Genomic DNA, 19,894 nt, shown 5'->3' on the forward strand with positions numbered 1-19,894 from the left:
TGGCTCACGCCTGTAATCCCAGCACTTTGGGAGGCCAAGGAAGGAGGATTACCTGAGGTCAGGAGTTTGATACCAGCCTGGCCAACATGGTGAAACCCTGTCTCTACTAAAAATACAAAAAAAAATTAACTGGGTATGGTGGTGCATGCCTATAATCCCAGCTATTCAGGAGGCTGAGGCAGGAGAATTGCTTGAATCTGGAAGGTGGAGGTTTCAGTGAGCCAAAATCAAGTCACCGCACTCCAGCCTGGGTGACAAAGTGAGACTCCGTCTCAAAAAACCAAAAAAAAGAATTGGACAAATGAAATATGTAGACATAGTCACTGCCTATGAGCCAAAATACAAATTTTTCTTTTAAATGTTAACAGTACATTGAAAAAGAAAAGGAACTATATTTTCCTTAGTTTCATTATGATAGAGATATAACAATATTTCAATTAAAATGTATAAAAAGCATAATAATATAATTCAGCATAAAAATGCTAATGTACACAGAGAGCTTATGGTGTGACCTGAGTTTGCACAGATGAGTGAGCTGTAGTTCTTTTCCAACAGAAGACCGTGTGTGGATCTGGACCTTTCCAGATAGCAGTTCTGACCATGGACTTCTAGCATTCAGTCTCCTGGCTCTCACCACCCCACAGATTGAGAAGAAAGCTTTCTCTGCCAATGATCCCATCATTTCTTTGTGATACACATTAAGTAAGACTCACTGAATTACTTCAGTGAAATCTTTGTTAAATGGGCCTTTGTGTATACGGTACTGTGTTGGGTTGCTTGTATTCAGAAATTAATCACATTGATAATGTGTCTGCTCCATGAAAATCTGTAATACTGTATTAGTTCTCACACAATAATACAAAGGGAAAAGAAACCAATTTAGTAAAAACACAGACTATGTTATTCATAGATTTGGACTCAAGGATAATTACTGAAAGCTAATCTTTTTAAATAATATATATGCTGATTAAAAGGCAACCCTAGATATGAGCTGGTTCTCTGTTTTCATAATGGAAAAATATAAAAAGCTTTTTGGTCAACATGAATATACAAACACAATGGATGTTAACAAAATAGTCAATGTTTACTTGAGCTAGTTAATATGAATCTGCTTATACAATTGTATTTGAAATAATATTATAAAAACGTGCCAATTTTGAAATATTTCTTCTCATTTCAGAAATAATTTTACTCAAATTTTCTTCAAATTCTTGAAGACAAGAGTCTTCATTATCAGAAGAGCCACTGTTTGAGCCATCTGATTTTTTCCAATTTTAAGTATCTTGAGATAAAACAACTTTTAAGATAAAATACCTTTGAATTGGCATATGATACTATAATTGTAAGTTTTATTCCAAAACAAAGTAGCCAATCGTGAAACACTAGAACAATTGTTTTTCATTGTCCTGTGAGACATACGTTTGTTATCTCCATAAAGCAAAGGTGAATTGCTTTATAAAAAACTGATCTTAATAATCTTGTTTATATCCATATCCCAGCACTAGAATTTGAAGGTCCTACCTGGAAGAATAATTACCAAATCTGTACTAAAAGGCTTTGTCTCTTTTATTAGCTCAGTTAGATGACCTTTTAAGATTCCCCATATAGCTCTAACTGACATCTTTTCAGGCTAATTTGTCTTTCCTAAACAATTCGTAATTAAAATAGAATAATTGGAAGAATACTTCCATCAAACAAGAATCTTGGAGAGGGCTTGGATATTAAGTGTCTTAGTTCATTTGGGCTGCCACAGCAGAATATCACAGAGTGAATACCTTATAAACAACAAATATTTATTTCTCACAGTTCTGGAAACTGGGAACTCCAATATCAAGGTGCCTGCAGATTCAGTGTCTGGCGAGGACCCGCTTGCTCATTCGTAGTGGCAGTCTTCTCATTGTGTCTTCACAGAGCGGGAGGGGAGAGGGAGATCTCTGGGGTCTCTTTTAGAAAGACACTAGCCCCATTCATGAGGTTTCCTCCAGGATTCCTCCCTCATGACCTAATCAAATCCTAAAGACTCAGTCTCCTAATGCCATCACCTTGGAAGTTAGGATTTCAACAGATGAATTTGAGGGGACATAAATATTTAGTCTACAGCATTAAGTGACTCTTTTTCTCTGAGGACTAATTTGGTAAAACACAAAAACAAACAACATTCTTCAAATAACCTGGTCTATATTTTGGCTTAACAGTTATTCACATTTTGTTGTAGTTTTGTCTTTGGTATTATTGTTCTTTAGGGTAAAGTTTTTCAATCATTGAAGCCACAGAAAATCTTTAAGGTATTTAACAAATTCATGTTTAACCATTTACACATTACTATAAAGAAATGCCTGAGACTGGGTGATTTATAAAGGAAAGAGGTTTAATTGACTTGAAGTTCTGCATGGCTGGGGAGGCCTCAGAAAACTTAGAATTGTTGCAGAAGGTGAAGGGAAAGCAGGCACCTTCTTCACAAGGCAGCAGGAGGGAGGAGAGGAGGGAAAACTGCCATTTATAAAGCCATTAGATCTTGTGAGAATTCACTTGCTATCATGAAAACAACATGGGGGAAATCACCCTATGATCCAATCATCTCCCACCAGGACTCTCCCTCAACATGTGGGGATTATGGGAATTACAATTTGAGCTGAGATTTGGGTGGGGACACAGAACCAAACTATATCAACATGGCATGGTGGTTTTAACCATGCCTACAAATTCTTTGACAGTACTCCTATAAAAAGATAGAACCCAATTCCCCTTCTCTTGAATATAAGCCAACCTAAGTGACTCAAGTTTAATAAATGAAATGTTCTGAAAGTGACATTGTGTGAGTTCTGAGGCTAGGTTGGAAAAGGCAAGATAGTGTCTGCCTGGTGATCTTTTTATCTTTCTGTCTATCCCTGTCTCTGAACCAGTGCCATGTTTTGAGGAAGCCCAGGCTCCATGGAGAGGCCAATAGCCAAGACTAAGGTCTCAGCCAAAAGCAAGCATCACCTGCCAGATATGTAAGTGAATGAGCCATCAGATGATTCCCGTGGCTAGCCTTTGAGCTGCCTCAGCTAACATCAAGTAGAACTCTGACCATATTGTAGATTTGTGAGCAAAATACATACTGTTGTTGTTTTAAGTTACTAAGTTTTTGGGGTGGTTTGTTATGCAACAGAAGATAACCAAAACACACAGATCATAGGACTACAAAACAGTATGTGTCTTACAGAGCAAATGCTTAATAAAGAATTCCCAAATGAATAAACACGTGAATATGATTATAGTAAATCAAAGTGAATATAATTTCCATTTTCCAACGGCAACACTGATACATTTTTTTCTGACATCATTATTCCCAAAATGCTGTTATGGACTAATCTGTGCCTCCCTCCCAAATTCCTGTGTTGAAGCCCAAACCCCCAGTGTGACTGTATTTGGAGATAGGGCCTTTAAAGTGGTAATTAAGGGTAAACAGCATCATAAGGATGGGGCCCTAGTCCAACGGAACTGTGTGTGGCCTTATAAGAAAAGGAAGAGACACCAGGGATGTATGCACAGAGAAAAAGCCATGTGAGGACAGGGTAAGAAGACAGCCATTTGCAAACCAAGAAGAGAAGCCTCAGGAGAAACCAAACCTGCTGAATCCTTGATCTTGGACAGCCAGCCTCCTGAACTGTGTGTGAGACAATACATTTCTATTATTTAAGTCACCCAGTCTGTGGTGTCTTGTTATGGCAGCCAGAGCAGACTAATATACATGTTGAACATGTTCCCTCCTCAGGGCCTTATACTTGCTGGCCCTTTTCCCTGAAGCTCTATGCTCCCAGATAGCCACAGGGTTTGTTCCCTTACTTTATTCAAATCTCTGCTCAGACGGTACTTCAACAGAGGCCTTCCCAGGCCACCTTATAAAGGACAGGTTCTGCCTCAACTGACTCCTTATCCTCTTACCTGCTTTAGATTGTCTTCATAGTGCTTATCACTACTTTTCATGATATTATACATTTGTCTGTGATTTTCTGTTTTCCCCAAAGGGAAGTAAAGTCCTTGAAGGCAAGAACTGTGCCTAATTTAGGCTACTGTGCTATCCTAGTTCCTGCAACACTGCCAGGCACAAAGTAGGAGCTCAATAACGTTGAATGGGTTTTTAAAAAATGCACGCTTTTAGGTTAACAAAGAATAAAGGACCTGGGCCAGGTGTGGTGGCTCATGCCTGTAATCCCAGTACTTTGGGAGGCCTAGGCGGGTGGATCATCTGAGGACAGGAGTTCAAGACCACCCTGGCCAACATGGTGAAACCCCATCTCTACTAAAAATGCAAAAATTAGCCAGGTGTGGTGGTGTGCGCCTGTAATCCCAACTACTTGGGAGGCTGAGGCAGGAGAATCGCTTGAACTGGGGAGGTGGAGGTTGCAGTGAGCAGAGATCACACCATTGCACTCCAGCCTGGGTGACAGAGCAAGACTCTGTCTCAAAAAAAAAAAAAAAAAAAAGAGCTGGTTTCAAAAACAACATCCTCACAAATTAAAGTTAACAAATCCCCATATTTTGTGATGTTGCCACAAAGACCAGTTTTATCACAAAAGGATTCTAAGAACCATAGGAAGATTAGGTCTCAGGCAGCAGAAGGCAGAGCCCACAGCTACTGGGTGAGGCAAGGAGACGAGAGGTGAGGAGTCCTGGAAAAGAGGAGTCTTAGAGGGTCCGGTTCTCACCGAGGACGTGGTTGCACTAACCTTCCAGGTTACAGTGCTTGCATTGGGCTGTGCTACTACATTTTTAAAGATTCTTGGCTAATTTGGGCCAGAGAGATCTTCAGTTCAGACTAGGGATTGTTTCCTACGTGATAGGGGCAGCAAGGAGGGGACCTGTGGAGGTGGCTGGTGAGCGGGTAATGCTCTCTGGAAGAGAACTCAGACTGGGGATCTTGCAGCACCCTATCCAGTCACAGGAATCGCCAGGATGCTCAGGGTCTTGGGAACCAGACAGCTCCAGAGGGATCAGCTCAGGTACCTGCGCAAGAGCAAAAGTTATTTTAAAATAACTCATTGCTTTAAATCTATAGTTTAATATGGAACTTAAAACAATCAGTAAGGTTGATTCACAGCTGCTATAGGAAAGGTAGGGATTAGATTGTAAATTCTGTGAGAACAGGAACCATGTCTCCCTTGTTTACTGTTATAGTCCCAATACCTAAGGAAGTGCCTAGCACATAGTAGGTGCCCATTTGCAGAAAATGACATGATGAACACACAAGTAGAAAGAGACAATGAAACTGATTAGCTTTGTGTAGTTCTGATTCCCATCCCAGAACCTGCCCTGGGCCCAAACTGTACTCTACTTGCAGCTTAACAAGAGGAGAGAGGTCTAAGAATCTGTTAGCAAGAAAATGGCAATTCTTATTTCACTTTTGTTTTGCATATATTTAAAATAAATATTATAAGAATACCCCAGTATAGATAAATATCAGGTTATTTCTTTAAAATTCAGATATAATAATGTAAACCAAAGTGTTTGGTAATACTGTTTTCTGAAACATCCTAAGAGCTACAAGAAAATAATACATTTACAAATCACATTTCAAACTTATTATGGTAAGATATTATATGAAAGGAAACAGCAAATATTCTTCAAACTTTTTTTGAAGCTCTACAAATAAGTTAAACAAATCAAAGCCAGTATTAGGGGCCAGATTTTGTAGTATTTTAGAAGCATATGTAGAAAGCCATTAGGAAAATCAGAATTTGAGGGGATTTTATACTTATTTCTGTTCTGAAAAAAAAGTTAGTGTTTAATAATATTAAAACATTTTCTATTACATATATAGAACATAATAAATTTTAATTTTTAAATTAGAAGATTTCCAAATATATCATGCAGTATACAATTTTTTTTCTCAAAGAATGTAACAATGTTCAGAAAAAAAAATTTCTCCTGGTGAGTGAATGTGTGAATCTGGGAAACCACACTTGTCCCATGGAGCTTTGCAACCCTTGGATCAGGAGATCCCCTCGTGAGTCCACTCCGCTGGGGCCTTGGGTCTGACACACAGGGCTGCGCGGAGTCTCGGCAGAACAGCTGCTCAGGCACACACAGAGACCCAGGAACTTTACATACTCAGGCCCCGAGATCCTCAACAAAGGTGACTGCAACTCAGGTGAGACCAGAGGTCCGTACATACCACTAGGAAGGGGGCTGAATCCAGGGGACCAAGCAGCCTGGGTTGGCAGGCCCCACTTCCACAGTACCTTAAAAGAGAAGACCCACTGGCTTGGAATTCCAGCCAGCCACTGGCAACAGGGTGGAGCTGCCTGAGATGGGACAGAGCCTCTTGGAGGAGGGGAGGGCTGCCATTGTTGTTGTTTGGATAACTCAGTCTTTCCAGCATGTGGGCTTTGGAGAATCCAAAGAGTTTTGACAAAGAAGGGATTCCCCAGCACAGCGCAGCTACTTTACCAAAACACGGCCAGCCTGCTTCTTTAAGTGGGACCCCGATCCAATCCTCCTCATTGGGCAGGACCTCTCACCGGGTCCTGCAGCCACCCCTGCCTGCCCTCTCACTACAGGGAGAGCTCTGATCTCTCCCTGGGATAGAGTGCCCCGGGGAGGAAAGGGATGCCACCTTTGTTATTTGGATAACTCAGCCATTGCAGCCTGCAAGCTTTGTAGAGTCCAAACAGTCCTGACTAGGAAGGAACCCCTCAGCACAGCACAGCTGCTTTACCAGCACATGGCCAGGCTGTTTCTTGAAGCAGGACCCTGATCCATTCCTCCTCACTGTGCGGGACCACCAAGCCAGAGCCTCCAACCACTCCCACCCTTATTCCACAGACAGAGCTCTGATCTTTCCCTGGGATGGAGTGCCTGTGAGGCGGGGCAGGCTGCCACCTTTGTTTGGATGACCCAGCCATTCCAGCCTTCAGGCTTTGGAGAGTACAAGCTGACTGGGGCAGAAGTGTTTCCCCAGTACCGCACAGCTGTTTTGCTGAGGCGTGGTCAGACTGCTTTTTCAAAAGAGACCCCAATCCATTCCTCCTCATTGAGCAGGTCCCCCAGCTGAGGCCTCCAGCTACCCCCGCCCATGTTCTATGGCTGACAGAGTTCTAATTTCTCCCTAGGACAGAGTGCCTGAGGATTGGGGCCGGCTGCCACCATTTCTGTTTGTGCATCTCAGCTGGACCAGCCTGCGGGCCTTGGAGAGCCCAAACCGACCGCGGGTTGAAGGGATCCCCAACACAGCACGGCTGCTCTACCAAAATACAGCCAGTCTGCTTCTTTAGGCAGGTCCCTGATCCTGTTCCTCCTAACTGGGTGAGACCTCCCAACCGGGGTATCAAGCCATTTCCTACTGGCGTATTTGGGCCGGAGCAAGTCAGTACCCTACTGGAACAGAGCTTCCAGGGGAAGGGGCAGGCTGCCATCTTTGCTGTTTTGCAGCCTTCACTGATACCTCCTGGTTATGAAAAAATCGAGGCAACTAGGGTTTGGAGCAGATCCCCAGCAAACTGCAGCAGCGCTACGGAAGAGTGGCCAGACTCTTAAAAGAAAACAAATAAACAACAAAAACTCCATAGAAACCCCATCTAAAGGTCAGCAATCTCAAAGATCAAAGGTAGATAAGACGAGAAAGAATCAGCGCAAGAATGCTAAAAACTGAAAAAGCCAGAATGCCACCTTTCCTCCAAATGACTGCATCACCTCTCCAGCAAGGGTTCAGAACTGGGCTGAGGCTGAGATGGCTGCAATGATGGAAGTAGGCTTTAGGATGTGAATAAAAACAAACTTTGCTGAGCTGAAGGAGCACATTGTAACCCAATACAAAAGAGCTAAGAATCATAATACAGTATAGGAGCTGATGGACAAAATAGCCAGTTCAGAGAGGAACATAACTAACCTGATAGAGCTGAAAAACACACTACAAGAACTTCAAAATGCAATCACAAACAGTAGCAGAATAGACTAAGCAGAGGAAAGAATCCCAGAGCTTGAAGACTGTCTTTCAAATGAAATAAGACAGGCAGATGAGACTAGAGAGAAAAGAATGAAAAGGAATGAATAAAACCCCCAAGAAATATGGGATTATGTAAGAAGAGTGAACCTATGACTCATTGGGGTATCTGAAAGAGACAAGGAGAATGGAATCAAGTTGGAAAACATGCTTCAGGATATCATCCAGTAGAACTTCCCTGACCAAGCAAGACAGACCAACATTCAAATTAAGGAAATCTAAAGAATGCCAGTAAAATACTCCACAAGAATATCAACCTCAAGATCCATAATCTTCAGATTCTCCAAGATTTCAATGAAAGAAAAAATGTTAAGGGCAACCAGAGAGAAAGGCCAGGACACCTAACAAAGGGGAGCCCATCAGACTAACAGTGGATCTCTCAGTGGAAACTCTACAAGCCAGAAGAGATTGGGGGCCAATATTCAACATTCTTAAAGAAAAGAATTTCCAACCCAGAATTTCATATTTGGCCAAACTAAGCTTCATAAGCGAAGGAGAAATAAGATCCTTTTCAGACAAACAAATGCTGAAGGAATTTGTCACCACCAAGTCTGCCTTTAGAGCTCCTGGGGGAAGTACTAAACATGGAAAGGAAAAACTGTTACCAGCCACTACGAAAGCACACTAAATACACAGATCAGTGACACTATAAAGCAGCCACATAAACAAGTCTGCAAAATAACCAGGTAGCATCATGATGACAGGATCAAATTCACATATAGCAATATTAACCTCAAATGTAAATGGGGTAAATGCTCCAATTAAAAGACACAGAATGGCAAGCTGGATAAAGAGTCAAGACCTATCAGTGTGCTACATTCAAGAGACCCATCTCACATACAAAGACACATATAGGCTCAAAATAAAGGGATGGAGGAAAATTTACCAAGCAAATGGAAAAGGGAAAAAGAAGTTAGAATCTTAGTTTCTGACAAAACAAACTTTACACCAACAAAGATTAAAAGACAAAGAAGGGCGTTACATAATAGTAAAGAATTCAATTCAACAAGAAGAACTAACTATCCTAAATATATATACACCCAATATGGGAGCCACATTCATAAAGCAAGTTCTTAGAGACCTGCAAAGAGACTTAGACTCCCACACAATAATAGTGGGAGACTTTAACACCCCACTGAAAATATTAGACAGATCATTGAGACAGAAAATTAAGAAAGATATTCAGGACCTGAACTCAGCTGTGGATCAAGTGGACTTCATAGATATCTACAGAACTCTCCACCCAAAAACAACAGAGTATATATTCCTCTCATTGCCACATGATACTCTAAAATTGATCACATAATCAGAAGTAAAACACTCCTCAGCAAATGCAAAAGAAACAAATCATGACAAACAGTCTCTTGGACAACAGCACAATCACATTAGAACTCAAGATTAAGAAATTCACTCAAAATCATAAAACTACATGGAAATTGAACAACCTGCTCCTGAATGACTTTTGGGCAAATTACAAAATTAAGGTAAAAATCAAAAAGTTATTTGAAACTAATGAGAACAAAGATACAACATACCAGAATATCTGGGATGCAACTAAAGCAGTGCTAAGAGAGAAATTTATAGCACTACATGCCCACATCAAAAAGCTAGAAAGATTTCAGGTTAACAACCTAACATCACAATTAGAAGAACTAGAGAACCAAGAGCAAACAAACTCCAAAGCTAGCAGAAGGCAAGAAATACCCAAGATCAGAGCTGAACTGAAGGAGATAGAGACATGAAAAAACCTTCAAAGATCAATGAATCCAGAAGGTGGTTCTTTGAAAAAATTAATAAAATAGATAGACCTCTAGCTAGACTAATAAAGAAGAAAAGAGAGAAGATTCAAATAAGCACAATCAAAATGATAAAAAGGATATTACCACTGACTCCACAGAAATATAAACAACCATCAGAGACATTATAAATACTTCTGTGCACATAAACTAGAAAATCTAGAAGAAATTGATAAATTCCTGCACATATACACACTCTGAAGACCAAACCAGGAAGAGGTTGAATCCCTGAATATACCAATAACAAGTTCTGAAATCGAGGCAGTAATAAATAGCCCACGAACCCCCCCAAAAAACAAAACAAAACAAAACAAATCCCAGGACTTATGGCTGAATTCCACTAGAGGTACAAAGAAGAGCTGGTAGCAGTCCTACTGAAACTATTCCAAACAACTGAAAAGGAGGGACCCCTCCCTAACTCATTCTAGGAGGCCAGCACCATCCTGATACCAAAACCTGGCAGAGATACAACAAAAAAAGAAAACTTCAGGCCAATATCCTTGATGATCGTCAATGCAAAAATTTTCCACAAAATGCTGGCAAACCATTGAATCCAGCAGCACAACAAAAAGCTTATCCACCACAATCAAGTAGACTTCATCCCCAGGATGCAAGGTTGGTTCAATATACACAAATCAATAAATGTGATTCATCACATAAAAGAAAATAAGACAAAAACTGCATGATTTTCTCACTAGATGCATAAAAGTCCTTCAATAAAATTCAACATCCCTTTATGTTAACTCTCAATAAACTAGGTATTGAAGGAACATACCTCAAAATAATAAGAGCCATATATGACAAACCTGTAGCCAATATCATACTGAATGGACAAAAGCTGGAAGCATTCCCCTTGAAAACCAGCACAAGACAGACAAGCATGCCCTCTCTCACCATTCCTATTCAACATAGTATTGGAAGTTCTGGCCAGGACAATTAGGCAAGATAAAGATATAAAGTGTATTCAAATAGAAAGAGAGGAAGTGAAACTATCTTTGTTTGCAGATAACAGGATTCTATTTTTAGAAAACCCCATTGTCTCAACCCAAAAGCTTCTTAATCTGATACGCAACTTCAGCAAAGTCTCAGGATATGAACTCAATGTGCAAACATCACTAGCACTCTTATACACTAACAACAGGCAAGCTGAGAGCCAAATTACGAATGAACTCCCATTCACAATTTCAACAAAAAGAATAAAATACTTAGGAATATAGCTAACAAGGGAAATGAAGGAGCTCTTCAGGGAGAACTACAAACCACTGCTCTAAGAAATCAGAGATGATACAAACAAATAGAAAACATTCCATGCTAATGGCTAGGAAGAATCAATAACATGAAAATGGCCATATTGTCCAAAGCAGTTGATAGATACAATGCTATTCCCATTAATCTACCATTAACGTTCTTCACAGAATTAGAAAAAACTGTTTTAAAATTCATACGGAACCAAAAAAGAGCCCAAATAGCCAAGGCAATCCTAAGCAAAAAGAACAAAGCTGGAGACATCATGTTACCCGACTTCAAACTATACTACAAGGCTACAGTAACCAAAACAGCATGGTACTGGTACAAGAACAGATAGAGAGACCAATGGAACAGAATACAGAACTCAGAAATAAGACTGCAATCTACAACCATCTGATCTTCAACAAACCTGGTGAAAAGAAGCAAAGGGGAAAGGATACCCTATTTAACAAATGGTGCTGGGAGAACTGGCTAGCCATATGCAGAAAATTGAAACTGGATCACTTCCTTACTTCATATACAAAAATAAACTCAAGATGGATTAAACACTTAAATGTAAAATTGAAAACTATAAAAACCCTAGAAGAAAATCTAGGCAATACCATTCAGGACATAGGCACAGGCAAAGATTTCATGATGAAGACACCAAAAGCAATTGCAACAAAAGCAAAAATTGACAAATGGGATCTAATTAAACTAAAAAGCTTCTGCACAGCAAAAGAAACTATCAACAGAGTAAACAGACAACCTACAGAGTGGGAGAAAATTTTTGCAGTCTATCCATTTGACGAAGATCTAATATCCAGCATCTATAAGGAATTTAAACAAATTCACAGAAGAAAAATAACCCCATTGAAAACTGGCCAAAGAACATGAACAGACACTTTTCAAAAGAAGACATACATTCAACCAACAAACATATAAAAGAAAGCTTAACATCACTGATCATGAGAGAAATGCAAATCGAAGCCACAGTAAGATACCTTCTCACTGTCAAAATGCCTATTATTAAAAAGTCGAAAAAACAAGAGATACTGATGAGGTTGTGGAGAAAAAGGAATGCTTTTATGCTGTTGGTGGGAGTGTAAATAGTTCAACCACTGTGGAAGACTGTGGCAATTCCTCAAAGACCTAGAGGCAGAAATACCATTTGACCCAGCAATCCCATTACTGAGTATATACCCCCAAAATATAAATCATTCTGTTATAAAGATACATGCATGTGTATGTTCATTGCAGCACTAATCACAATAGCAAAGACATGGAATTAACCTAAATGCCCTTCAACGATAGACTGGATAAAGAAAATGTGGTACACATATACCATGGAATACTGTGCAGTCATAAAAAGGAAGAAGATCATGTCCCTTGCAAGGACGTGGATGGAGCTGCAGGCCATTATCCTTAGCAAACTAATGCAAGAACAGAAAACCAAATACTGCACATTCTCACGTATAAGTGGGAGCTGAAGGATGAGAGCATGTGGACATGGAGAGGAATAACATGCGTTGGGGCCTGTCAGAGAGCAGGGGGTGGGAGGAGGGAGAGAATCAGGAGGAATAGCTAGTGGATGCTGGGCTCAATACTTGGGTAGTGGGATGATCTGTGCAGCAAACCACCATGGCACATGTTTATCTATGTAACAAACCTACACATCCTGTACATGTACCCCTGAACTTAAAATAAAAGTTGGAAGTTAAAAAAAATGCTGTACAACTTTGTTTTTATACAATTCAGATCCCCATCTTTTCTCAAAAGTGCAGTTTTGAAGTGGAAAATGAGGAGAGGGATGATATATGGCTTGTAGGAAAAAAGATTAACAAAGTCTTTCTGATTAATGGTCTAAGACAAAATTTTAAATGGATATGTTTAAAATCAGTTCCACCCTGAATCACCCTTGAAATACATTGCTAGAGATTATTAAATCACTCATATGAGTTAGCAATTGCATTTTACTTATCACACAGAAATCATTGCTGTTGTTGAACCGACAGATGATTAACCCCCAACAAATGCCAGTTTATTAATATTAGAGGGAGGGCAGAGCACTGCACCTCAACACATGTGAGAGGACATGCCCAGCCCTGTCAATCCCAGCCTAAGAAAATTTTCCCTTTTGTTTCTTTTGGTGGCCTTCAATTATTCTGGAGTGTTTCTCCCTCACTATTGTTGTGGTTTTAGCTTGTAATCAATAGTTAATCAGAATTTCAGAAGTTTCTATGTTGGTTATACCTCTTTACTTATCAAAAAAGCAAATTCCTATCTTGTTTTTATGTACTTCTTCAGGAAAAGGATCAAAGGCCAGCTTCCTATAACACAAAGACAGCTTAAACATGATTCAATATCTGCTTCTGGTGGGGTAAAATATTGATTGCGGATTCAAAGCAAGTAAATAGAAACAAAGAAAATATTTGTTATATTGATCATCTCAAATATTGCTTAGAGTATGCCATTATTTCCAAATCCCACTTATAAAGTACACAGTATTTTATCATTATTGAGTTGAATTTATTTTCACTGACTGGGTAAATAATCTTTCAGATTATTCTCCTAAAGGATTGGTATAGCAACAAGCTGTTAAACTGACCTCTCTATTTCACTAGCTTCCTTTGGTTCCCCCCAGCCTGAATTGCAAACTCTATTTCTCTTCCTCTTTTAGTAACTGTGCCTGCTAGCTTCAGAAAAAAAATTCTAATTTGTTATAAATAATCTTGGACTTGAAAGCCAAAAAAGTCATAGTTCTAGCTGTATATCTTCCATATTCATTGTAATCGTGAAGATTTCTCCCAGAAAATTTCTACTTGAAAAACATATCATCTTAATACTTAATGTTATTCTCATCACAACTCCAGGATTTTTCATCACAATACAGTATGCTTGCTTTATTAGGTAAATAAGTATATAAAGGAAAGCACTCTGGAATCTGTCTATTGAAAAGTAAGTCTACTCAAGTAAACTAGTAATAGAAATTATTTGTTTCTAAAAGTGAAACTGTCCCTATAAATTTTATAAAATTACTCAGGAAAGAAGGGAGGTGGAGAAACAAAACAAAAATAAGCCAAGCTTACAGCATAGTGACATTAATCATTAGGTCAGCTTGTTCTTTGACCAGCTTCCTCATAATTGTTTGCTGCTTAATGTTCCAGAATCATTGGACCTTGTAGACTATCGTTTTTCTTAACTGCTCTATAGAAAACCAAAGCATTGTGAAATATTGAGTTTTCAATTTGAGATATGATTTCAGTTCCCCTGTACCCGTAAAACTACTAACACCAGCTGCTCTGAAGGATACCACAAAGAGCTGACTCACCAAAGAATGCAGTTTCCACATCCTGATGATTTCATGCCCCTTACCCTAACCAATCAATGACTCCAATTTTCCAGCCCCTTACTCTCCATAATCCCCTCAAAAACTTCAGCCCAGAACACCTCAGGGAGATGGAGTTAAGAGTCTCCTCCCATCTTATCACTCGTCTGCCTCATAATCATTAAACTTTCTCTGCTGTCTCAGTGTATTGGTCTGAGAGCAGGCACATGAACCTGTTAGTCTAATAACAATAGTATCAAAAGACAGAACTGTGAGCACACTGCTGCGTAAATGATCTATTTCATATTTTCCAGAAAGCAGATAGGCAGCTTATTGTATTCCAATAAGGTTCATTTACACAAATAATGTGTCTGTTCAGTCACGAAGCAAGAAATGAAGCAATATATCTCAAATAAGGACTTATCTTGGGTGCTGATAAAGCATTGTCTGAGGAATGAGGATATCACAAGTCTAAATGTCAATCTGAGAGGCAAATTCTTAAATTATGGAAGGAGGGTATGAATTTGGTCACAAAGTTTAACATAACAACTTCAGTAACAAAAATGAAGCTTAAGCAACAATTTACACAACTATTATGTAAGTCTAGCATTCAGCATATCTAGGTAGATAGTATATGTATAAAGTTAAATGATAAGAGTTGGGTTAATTTTCCAGGTTAACAAAATCCAGATTGATCTTTTAGCTGTTCTTGTTCTACCCCTGGACTATTGCATGATCCTGGAAAAGAATGAACAGTTTTTTAACAAGGAAGATGTAATTTCTGGATGAACTCTCCTTGTTCATTTATAAATGGATCTTCCTTATAAATCACATGATGAAGTAGTTGTTTCTCAAAAAAACCTCTACATAGATGGTTTCATGTCATCATTTATTGGTACACTTTAACCTAAATTATGGTATAGTAACTTAGGGGGAAGCTAGTCAAGAAAAACATACACATTTGCATACACAGTAGCAGATCTAGACTAATTATGATCACTCTTAATGTGCTATGACTGTTCTCAACTACCACCTAGTCTATCCTGCATTAACCAGTATGGTAGCCACTAGCTGCCTGTGACTACATAAATTAAAAATCCAGTTATTGAGTTGCAATGGCTTCATTTCCAATGCTCAGTAGCCACATGTCATAGGAAATGTAGGTACAGAACATTTTCATCATTGCAGAAAGTTTTTTATTGTTTTTGTTTTTGAGACAGAGTCTCACTTCATCACCCAGGCTGGAGTGCAGTGGGGGCAATCTCTGCTCACTGCAGCCTCCACCTCCCGGGTTCAAGTGATTCTCGTGCCTCAGCCTCCCGAGTAGCTGGAATTACAGACGTGCACCACCATGCCTGGCGAATTTTTGTATTTTTACTAGAGACGGGGTTTCACCATGTTGGCCAGGCTGGTCTCAAACTCCTGACCTCAAGTGATCCAGCTGCCTCGGCCTCCCACAGTGCTGGGATTACAGGCGTGAGCCACCGTGCCCAGCCAGAAAGTTATATTGGATAACACATTTAGCTTGAACTTGCAGCTTGCCATGATAATTGACTTCTTTAATAATAATTTTTTAATTATTCAGCAATTAATATTTTTATTATAGGAAATTTGGAAACTACAGATAAAACAAATGAATTCAACTAGGATCAGCTAATCCTGCGATGCAAACAGATAACTACTCAATATTTGGTATTTATTTTTGGTGCTTCTTCCAAGCATATAAAAATTTTAAGTGAAAATCCAACATACTAAACTTACTGTTTTTATACTTTATCTCATAAAATAAGTTATGAACATTTCTGTATGTCACTTTTTCTCTACATAATTTCACATGACTCTATAATAGTTTTTCAGACTATTACTGCATAGTTGTCACTATAGACTACTACTGCCCTATACTTCATTTAACAAATCCCTTCATTTGAAACATACGGATGATTTTTAATTCCTCTATTATAAAAAGCTCTATAGGTGAACCTATTTATGATTAGTTTCTTAGTATAAATCATAGAATTAGAATTCATTAGTGTTAATTTACTTCTGAAACGTCACTTTTAGAAATTTAATTTGATGGAGATAGGTCTGAACCAAGGTTTTCTCACCTACATAAGACAGGGATTAATAAAATGATCTCCAAGTACCCTCCTAGCTTTTCAGATCTAAGAATTTTTTCAGTGAGTGACAAAATATGAAATTCCTAAGAAGGAAGAAAGAAAAAAACACATAGGTTTGAAAAAACAATTTAATACATCAGATTTCCTCCCTCATACACGAACAATAATGTCATGAAAGCAGGAATTTCGGGGCTGGTAGGGGAAAGATATGACCACCAGGTGGCAGCAGTACACAAAGTGCTTTGTGTGGTGCTTGGACAGGCTCGCATGTAGGAGTGTAGATGGGGGTGAAGCCCAGGGATCTTGGAGACCTTCCAGAGACAATGGCGTGGGGCCACCACCCAAAGGGGAAGAGAGCAAGGGAACTCCCTGGGGAGTGGAAAATCAGAGAAAGGAGGTTACCTGGCTAGGTGATGTCCCTCAGCCTCACGATGTGGGAGGCTCTGGGTCAGAGTTAGGAAGAACAGCACGGACTTGGGTCTTCTACAGCCTCAGGGTTTGGCATATCTAAGGCTAACAGATGTCTGTGGAGTTTCTGGGGTAAGCAAAGCAGGCAGGCTCTGAATGACTAAAAAATATGCTTTCTTGGGCCAAATTTAAAACAATTGGCTGTACAAGAATTTGAGTTTGCTGCCGGCAGGCTTTTGAGCCAATGGTCTTGGTCAGTAATGAAGAAGTAAACCACATAACACCAATATAGAGAGGCCATCTTTTTCTCATTTTTGGAACAAGCATGACTTGCATCTTATTGCTCAATCACTTAATCAACAAACATTTATGAAGTACCTACTATGTTCTGAGCACTATGCCAGGAAAAGAGCTTGCAAAGTTGAGGAAGATGTCATCCATGACGCTAAGGGACTTAACGATTTTGGAAGAGAGCCTTTTGAATGGGAGAGTGGGACCCTGAAATTGTAGACAGGAAGCTGCTGCTCTTTCCCTCTTCACGGGTTTTCCTAGAATAGCTGTCTAACTACTAATAATTATTTTACAGTGGGGGTACATTGTATCAAATGTATTACAATCAATCTACTTTTATCTCCAACTCCATAATCAATCTCTGTTAATAAGGTGAATTCATTATTATCAAAACTCATACATACGTAGGGATGGAGGTGGAGGGAAAGGTGGCAGTTCTGGGCAATTATTAGAAAAGACTTTATGATTAAGATGTCTGAAAATCAAACTTGCTCTTCACTTTCTTTTTCCTCAGAATTTAGCTAATCTTCTGGCTCCACTATCCTGTCATCAACCTGACCTAGAAATTGCAAAATATGTTTGTCTCCATCTTCTCCTTCAAACCCAGCATACAGTCAGTTGCTAAGTCATCTAGATTCTGTGGTCAGAGTGACTTCACTGAGCCTCCTGTTCTTTCTGTGTCCAGGGCATGATCTGTTCAGGTCGTCATTTCCTCTAGCAAGTGTTTCCTGAAGCATCTCCTACTCCCAAATCCCGGGCTACTCATTGCTCTCAGATGGTTCTTCTATAAACATAGTTCTAACTTCATCATTCCTCTGTTTAAAAGTGCCACAGCAAACTCCTTATTCTAGCATTCAAAAATACTACAGGACATTATCCCAATGTTCCTGATTGTAAAGTGTATCCTTTACTATAATCTCAGATGTTATAGGACATCAGCATAACCCAAAACATGTTTTATAATCATCTTCTCAGAGTCTTTACTTATGCAGAACTCTTTTCCTAAAATAGGTTCCCCAAACCCTGCAGATCAAAACCAGATCCAGATTTCAAGGCTAAACACAAAATCACCACTTTCAAGAAACCTTTCTTCATTTCTGTAATTAACTGAAAACATATGTGGCTTTTAACCAGAACTTTCTCTGGACTTCTTAGAAAATTTTTACTTCACTCTAATTATCTTGTGGCTAATTGTGTATTTGACTAAATAAGACTAAAGTCTCCTAAAAGACTAAACTTTGCATAAGACTCTTTGTTACTCATTTATGCAACTTCTGTGTCTATTATTAGAATAAATTAAAATGTGTTGTGCTTTTCATATAAACAGAGAACAGTGTACTTCAGGTGGACTTTTTTTCACTGTTGATTAGGCAACGTGTTCAGTAATGGAAACTGATGGATGAAAAAAGATATTCTTTGTCAATAAAAACCAAAAATAATAATAAATAGTTCTGATATCATGGATAGAGCCACCAAGCTGCCTTATTCAGTCAGAAAAAAATATTAATTGCCAAAAAAGAACACATATTCATGCACACAACTTTATGACTTATCATTATTATTAAAAAGTTATATGTGTTTGTGATTTCTTCTTTCCAAACAGAATTTTCACAACTGAAAACTATACAGATTCTTTAGGCTTTTTTTTTTTTTTTTTTTTTGAGATGGAGTCTTGCTCTGTCACCTAGGCTGGAGTGCAGTGGAGCGATCTCAGCTTATTGCAACCTTTGCCTGCCAGGTTCAGGCAATTCTCCTGCCTCAGCCTTCTGAGTAGCTAGTACTATGGGCATGCCACCACTCTTGGCTGATTTTTTTTATTTTTAGTAGAGACAGGGTTTCGCCATGTTGGCCAGGCTGGTCTTGAACTCCTGACCTTGGGTGATCTGCCTGCCTCAGCCTCCCAAAGTGCTGGGATTACAGGTGTGAGCCACTGCGCCTGGCCAGAGGACATAATAATTTTAAATGTATATGCACCCAACACTGGAGAACCCAGATATATAAAACAAATATTATTAGAGCTAAAGAGAGAGATAGTCCCCAGTACAGTAATATGTGGAGACTTCAATAGTCCACTTTCAGTATTGGACAGATCTCCCATACAGACAATCAACAAAGAAACACTGGATTTAATCTGCACTACAGACCAAATGGATTTAATAGATATTTACAGAACATTTAATCCAATGGCTGCAGAATACACATTCTTTTCTTCAGCACATGGATGATTCTCAAGGATAAACCATATGTTAGGCCACAGAACAACTCTTAAAGATTAAAAAAATTGAAATAATATCAAGCATCTTCTCTGACCACAATGGAATAAAACTAGAAATCAATACATGGAAATTAAACAATATGCTCCTGAATGACAAGTGGGTTAATGAAGAAATTAAGAAGGAAATTGAAAAATTTCTTGAAAACATGATAATGTCAAAACAACATACTAAACAGCAAAAGCAGTACTCAGAGAAGCTGATAGCTCTAAGTGCCTATATCAAAAAAGAAAAAATTCAAATAAACAATCTAATGATGCATCTTAAAGAATTAGAAAAGCAAGACCAAACCAAACCCTAAATTAGTACAAGAAAAGAAATAATAAAGATCAGAGCAGAAATAAATGGGACTGAAATGAAGAAAATGCAAAAGATCAATGAAACAAACAGTTGGTTTTTTGAAAAGTTAAACTAAACAAAACTTTAGCCAGAGTAACTAAGAAAAAAAAGAGAAAAGGTCCAGATAAATA

Source organism: Pongo pygmaeus, chromosome 14 (genome assembly GCF_028885625.2).
Source record: "Pongo pygmaeus isolate AG05252 chromosome 14, NHGRI_mPonPyg2-v2.0_pri, whole genome shotgun sequence".
In the NCBI taxonomy this organism is placed as follows: Eukaryota; Metazoa; Chordata; class Mammalia; order Primates; family Hominidae; genus Pongo; species Pongo pygmaeus.